A 7,615-nucleotide genomic window follows, 5' to 3' on the forward strand; every position below is an offset into this window, starting at 1 on the left:
GAAAGCAGACTGCTCCAAGATTCTCAGCTTTTCCCGAGTTCAACTAATTTCGAGGCTCAGAGTCCTTCTTCCTACCAATCAATGCTCTAACTTTCACGTATGAGATTTTTGAGTGTATGAATTCAATTTAGGTTGTAATTCTGCAACCCACAGAACTGAATTTTGGGTCAAGGTCAGCTATGAAACTATAAGAAATAACTGATTATTTTAGGGCCACCATAGACACTCCCTGATTCTCTGTGCCTTGAGCTGTGTTAAATACCTAAGTGTGTCACTTTCTGTAGGCTTTCCAGTGCACTCAGAAGCATCACTGCTACTGTAACAGTCGTGGAGTCAGCAGATTTCAGAGGGCACTTCCTCACAGTCAGCTTCAGGTGACTAAGTATGACGCTGCAGCACACCAAGGATTTCTAATACCCAATTTCCCCATCACTACTGTGTTCAAAGCTAAGGACATGGCCAAACCAAGCACAGAATTCCATTTAGAGGGGCCGTTTCCTGGGACCACTTCTGGTTCCAAATATCATATCAGTCAGAGTCCATTAGTAAAACAGAATAATACAGTGTTATATATTTTACCAGAAAGAATTTTTTTTTTCGAGATGGAGTTTCACTTTTGTTGCCCAGGCTGGAGTGCAATGGCGCAATCTCGGTTCACTGCAACCTCTGCCTCCTGGGTTCAAGGATTCTCCTGCCTCAGCCTCTCAAGTAGCTGGAATTACAAGCATGCACCACCATGCCTGGCTAATTTTTTTGCATTTTTAGTAGAGAGAGGGTTTCACCATGTGGGTCAGGCTGATCTCAAACTCCTGGCCTCAAGTGATCCACCCACTTCAGTCTCCCAAAGTGCTGGGATTACAGGCATGAGCCACCGTGCCTGGCCACCAGAAAGAATTTAAGGAATATAAAGAATTGGTTAAATGAATGTTTAAAAACTAAGATGAAAAGATGATACAACACTGAAGTAACACAGAGATAACCGCTGAAAGCAGTTACAATCCCTGGAACTGGAGAAACCAGGCAAAGAAATTTGGGGTTATCAGAATTTAGATTTTTAGAGAAAGGGACTTACAGAATTGGGACCTAGACCTCTACGGACAGAACACCATCCCCGTGCTGCTAGTACCTCTGAGGGTTGCTCTGAGCATGTGTCAAAAAGAGTCAGGGACTGGAACCAACTGCCATTACCTGGAGTGAAGACAGTGTTGGGCAACACTGCCAGGGACAATGGAGCAGAGAAGAATCTTCTCTCCTGCTCTTGCCTTCAACCTCCCTCTAGTGGCCCATATTGGTATATCTACAGGCTAGCCAAGTAGTTTGCAGAGTCCTAGTCCCAGCATCACAGAGCAAATATAGAAGCATGGGATTAGAGCTGAAAGGCCATAGGGGAATAAGCCAAAAGGTATGTCTCTGTGCATATGCATATCATGTGCACGCACACACACAAACATCTTGGTACACAGCATTCTGGCATTAAAAATAATTTTTTTCGCTAAGCAAGGTGGCTCACGCCTGTAATCCCAGTACTTTGGGAGGCCGAGGTGGGGGGATCACCTGAGGTCAGGAGTTCAAGACCAGCCTGGCCAACATCGTGAAACCCCGTCTCTATTAAAAACACAAAAATTAGCCAGGCACGGTGGGTGCCTGTAATCCCAACTACTTGGAAGGCTGAGGCAGGATAATCGCTTGTTCCCAGGAAGTGGAGGTTGCAGTGAGCCGAGATAGTGTCACTGCACTCCAGCCTGGGTGAGGAAAGTGAAGCTCTGTCTCAAAAAAAATAAAATAAATAAAATAAGTAAATAAATAAAAATAATAAATAATTTTTTCTCATTACAACAATACTTCTTTTTTTAATATAAAAAAATAAGCTCATAGAAGAAAAAAAAATTTATCCTACTGCCAGAAAAACAACCATTCATTTATATCCTCCCAGACCTTTTCCTCAACGTGTGGATATGCATTTTTTTTCAAGGAATGACATACAGTTTTCTGAACTGCTTAAAAAAAAATCTTAATGTATCATTAATAATTGCTCACATGAATACATATTTATTTACAACAGTGGGTTTTAAACTGTTCTAGGAAATATCTTGGGCAAGTACCTCAGGAAATGGCCCCTCAAAATTGCCTTAATGGGAGGGCCTTGCATTCCCCCATACATCCTTAACCACTGCAATCTTGCTTTTATAGATTTGTTTTACATAGTAGGTTTCTATGTAAGATTTTGTGGGGAATAAAAAATTCCACTGCCAAAATATTAGGAAGTAATCGAATTATTGTGAGGATACAATGTCACTTTCCTTTTTCATGATTACAACAAAGAATAACTTTGCACCTAAATTTTTGTGTGAAGCCCTAGTAACACTAGACACTGTGCTTTTTACTCTGTCTATTTGATAGAAGCTAAAAATTATTTTAATTTGTATTTTGTGAATTACTAATGAGATGGCCAACATTTTACATTTAATGGTCATTTGTATCTGTTACAGCCTTTTTTTTTTTTTTTTTTTTTTTTTTTTTTTGCAGTCTAGAGATTTGTTTACAGTATGGCCCTAAAACCTTACTTCTAATGTACATAGCCTGTGCTTTTTCCATGTCCCCTGATTCAAGGAAGCTCGGATTTCAACATCCATTGCTCATCCAGAACACCATCTCCCTGCTCTCCTCCACTCTTGGTAATGATCTCAAGTCCTCCTCCACTGAGAACACAGAAGCTGCCCATCACTCCATTCCAAATAGATCCATATCTATACTATTTGTATTTTTCTTCCTGGCTCACAAAATAAAAGGTTTTGATATTTAAGTTAACTCCTTTACTTCAGCACTTGATTTCATCCCTGCTTGTCTCTTCTGGTTTCAAGAATGGTATCTGGCAAACAACTGATGCTCAGAAACTTTGTTGAATGAGTAATGGGTCTTTCTCCATCCATTTTCTCCTTTTTGTAATATCCAGCTTCTTTCACACTTTGAATTCTTCCCTTTAGCCTATATATATGTTTGATCAAGTCATTTTCCATCCATGATGGTCAGCTTTATGTGTCAACTTGGCTAGGCTGTAGTACCCAGTTATTCAATCAAATATTAACTTAGGTGCTACTGTGAAGGTATTCTGTAGAAGTGATTAATGTCTACAGTCAGTTGACTTTACTAGAGGGGATTATTCTGGGTAATGTGGGTGAGCCTGATCCAATCAGTTGAAAGGCCTAAGGAATAGGACTTAGGTTTTCCTGAAGATGTGAAGAAAGAAGAAATTCCACCTGTGGACTTCCTCTTCAGCTCCTGCCTGAGAGTTTCCAGCCTTACGAATTTCACACTTTCCTATCTGACCCCTACAATGGTATAAGTCAATTTCTTTCTGTAAATCCCTTTATATATATCCCACTGTTTCTCTTTGGTTGGTGGAATCCTGACTGGTACACTATCCTTAAAATCAGAACAAAACAAAACAATACTCTTTTTGATCCTGCATCTCTCTGTCACCAATAAACTTTGTTTTCCCTTCTATCTAAGCTACTAAAAATATTGTCCTATATTCACTGTCTCTACTTCATCCCTTTGCAATCACTTTGGAGCTATAGTCCCATTTATTCAACTGGTGAACTGCACATTTTCTCATGGATAGCCATGGGCAATCTCAAACTCAGTACATCAAAAGTCATCTTATCACCCTTGCCACCTACCTAAATCTATTCTTCTTCTGAATGTCATACTTCAAACTTAAGGTGAAAACCTGGAAGTCATTTGTATTAGTCCATTCTCACATTATTATAAAGAACTACCTGAGATTGGGTAATTTATAAATAAAAGAAGTTTAATTGACTCACAGTTCTGCAGGCTGTACAGGAAGCACAACTGGGGAACCCTCAGGAAACTTACAATCATGGAGGAAGGTAAAGGGGAAGCAGGCACATCTTACATGGCCAGAGAAGGAGAGAGAGAGAGCAAAGGGGGAGGTGCTACACACTTTTAAACAACCAGATGTCATGAGAACTCACTATCATGAGAACAGCAAGGGGAATTTCTGCCCCCACTATCCAATTGCATCCCACAAGGCCCCTCCTCCAACATCGGGGGTTACAATTCAACATGAGATTTGGTTAGGGACACAGACCCAAACCATATCATCATTCTAGACATGCAAATACGTAAATAGGTTGAGCATCTTTAATCTGAAAATCCAAAATCTGAAGTGCTCCAAAATGCCAGACTTTTTGAGTACTTGACATGACGATACAAGTTACCCTGAACACATTAATTTTCACTGCATTAATGGTATATCATTTTTCTTACTATTAAGCACATATGTGTGAATAAGTAGAAGAAAATGATTACTTAACAGTAGCATATAAATTCAGAGTCAGGAATGATGTTGACACCAAACAACCACAAATTGTCCACATGGGTAATTAAGATGTATACAAACTTTGTTTCATTTACAAAATTATTAAAAATATTACATGACACTTTCTTCAGGCCGTGTGTTTAACGTGTGTATGAAACACAAATAAATTTCATGTTGGTACTTGGGTCCCATACCCAAGCTATCTCATGTATATTTGCAAATATTCCAAAATCTTAAAAAATTGGAAATCTGAAACAATTTTGGTCCCAAGCATTTCAGATAAGGGATACTCTCAACCCATGCTAGACATCTAAATACTGTCTATATCCAGTAGAAATGCTTGAAGGTTTGGGCCTTCATTGTTTTTGGCCTTAGCTTTTGTAATAGAACAGATGGGCCTTACTTCCAACATCTTCCCTCCCAAATTTGTTCTTCAGAGTGCTCTTCTGAGGCAAGGTGACAAAAACTGCTCTGCCTAAGACTCAGTGAGTGACTCCTTTATCACCTATAGCAAGGGCATGTCAACCTAGATTACCATCACAAAGACCTTTTAGAAACAGCCCTACTCAGAACTAACGAGTAAGAATTTCCAAAGTGGGACCTGAAAATCTCTACTTTTAAAAGTTATCCAGGCAATTTTGATAATCATTTGGGTTTCTGAACTACTGGTCTTCAGGTAAAAATCTAAATTCTTCCCATGATCTGACACCAGTATTTCCAGCTCCATCCCTCAGCACAAATCATGTCCCAGCAGTACCAATTCAGGACTAGTGATTCTTCAAACCCATGCTGCTTAACATCTCTCTGTAGGAATATCGTTCTTCCCTTAACTGCCTGGGGACTTCTTATTCATCCTTCAGAAGACTCTATTCAAGCATCATCTAACCTCATATCCAGCCAGTAAATATCTACTGAGGCCCTACTACATGCCAGGCTCTGAACTAAGCATTGAGATAGAAAGACCAGTTAGCTATGTCAGTGGTAGTTCTCGCTTTCAGTAGGTTCATATGCCACTGGAGAAACAGACATGAAAGTAAACAAAGAAATATAATACAGCAAGGTAAATTATGTGAGAGAGGCTCTGGTAGTCTGAATAAAGATCCCTCCACCTTACACCCAAAGATGTTCACATTCTAATTTCCATAATCTGTAACTATGTTACCTTGCACTGAGAAGGGATTTCTAGATACATAACCAGACTGCTTGAGATTTCAGCACCCCAGCATTTTTGTGTGTGTGTGACTGAAATAATAAAAAGTTTGATCAGGCCCTTCCTTGCCTGTACATGTTAACCACCCGCTTTTTGCCCAGTATTCCTTGTTCCCACAATGTAATTATAAACTGTTGATGTACTGTTTCTTTGTGAAGCAGAAGGAGATAACTTCAGGGTCATAAGAATAGTTTGCAGAAGGAATGAATTCCTTAAAGGACATTGCAACCAGCTGCCATGTACATACGGCTGCACAAGGTATTATCTGAAACAGAAGAAACACAGACTTTTCCCCTGGATTCCTTGAAACTCCCTCTCCATTACTCTCTAGCTTCATAAAAACTCCCCGCTTCTTTTTTGGTATTGTGGATCTGAGAGATCTTGCTCTCTTGCCCTCTCGCTTTGGTCCAATAGAATAAATACTTCTCTCTCTCCAAGCACCAGTATCTCAGTATTTGGCATCAGCTGCCCATCCGGGACATGAGCCTGAATTTGGAGTTCTAAAACAGATGTGATTAAGTTAAATATTCTGAGATGGAGTGACTATCCTGATTATCTTGATGGGCTCAATGTAATCACAGGGGTGTTTTTAAGAGGGAGGCAGGCAGGAGGGTGAGAGAGAGGAAGAGGAGGAGACTGAAAAATGTCATGCTGACAATGAAGATGGAGGATAGTGAAATAAGCCAAGGAATGAAGGCAACCTCTAGAAGCTGGAAAAGGAAAGGAAATGAATTCTTCCCTAGAGATTCTGGAAAGAACCAGCCCTGTCAACTTCAGTCCAGTGAAATTAATTTTGGACTTCTGACCTCCAGAAATGAAAAATAACTTCTACTTATTTCAAGTCATTAAGTTTGTGGTAATTTGTTAAAGCATCAGTAGAAAACGAATACATAAGCCAACATAGAGCACTGTGGTAATACATTAAAGGGGCCTCTATATCAAATTATGGAGTGAGAATGGGGTGTTTAGGAAGAATTGCCCAAAGTGAAGACCCCAAAGCTGAGGAAGGGAGATTGTTTCCGAGGATGACCCAGGTAGAGTAAGGAGATGTGTAAATGCGCACAGAAAGAGCATGGAAAGTGTTTCAATAAAGTAAGACTGTTTGCATGAAATAGTAGTAATAACATCAACAATATTAACTATGGTACATGGTTATTGTTTGTATGCCAGAAGTGCCTTGGCATTTTACAAGTCTGTGAGATTGATACTATTATTATCATCTTCATTTTACCCACAGGGATACTAAGGTCTGGAGGAGGAGGTAAGTAAATTTCCTGAGATCACCGAGCTAGTAAACAGCAAAGCTAGAACTAGAACCTTGGCAGTCTGTTTCTAAAACACTGTTTTTCTAATACGTTACTGTGGGAGTCTTAAGAACTTAAGGGGGCATTAGCAAGGCTGAGGATAAATGAATTATTAGAAAGATATTAATGAGGTAAGGATCACTAGAGCTTGGAATATGATCTTGTCTTGGAGACTGACAAAAGTGGGAATGACAGACAGGTGTCTTCCAAGTTTCTTTGATGTGATCTCGGTTTTGCTGTGGGTCAAGACATAAAGGAGCCTTCCTTTACCACTCAAAGCAAATCACTTGTTCTTGGCTAAAAATTCCACACCTTGCATAAACCTCTTTATTTCATTTCTTCCTTTTTCCCCTAATGTCTGAGGCAGAGTTGGGGGTAAAAGCACCAACTCACCTCTGGGCCTCATTTTCCATATGTGTAAAATGCCTGGAAGTATTTAATAGTTCCAAACTTGGTTGTGCTTCCGAATCCCCTGCGTGAAGTTTAAACAAAATGCAGATTCCTCACCCCATTCTCAGAGATTCTGTTGGTTAGTATTGGGATGGCGCTTTTTTTCTCCCATGATTCTACGCGGCCACGTATTGGTAACGAATGTACAGATTACGGGGTCCTTCCCAGTCCCACGCGTTTACTCCGTGAAGGCCGCCTCCCGCCCGGCTCCTGGCCCCGCCCGAGCCCCGCCCCCTGCTCCCTTCAGACCTGGACTAGGTCCCATCGCCCCACCTCCGGTCGCTAGACGTGCTCTCGCGTAGCTCCGCC

Source organism: Macaca fascicularis, chromosome 2 (assembly GCF_037993035.2).
Source record: "Macaca fascicularis isolate 582-1 chromosome 2, T2T-MFA8v1.1".
Classification (NCBI taxonomy): Eukaryota; Metazoa; Chordata; class Mammalia; order Primates; family Cercopithecidae; genus Macaca; species Macaca fascicularis.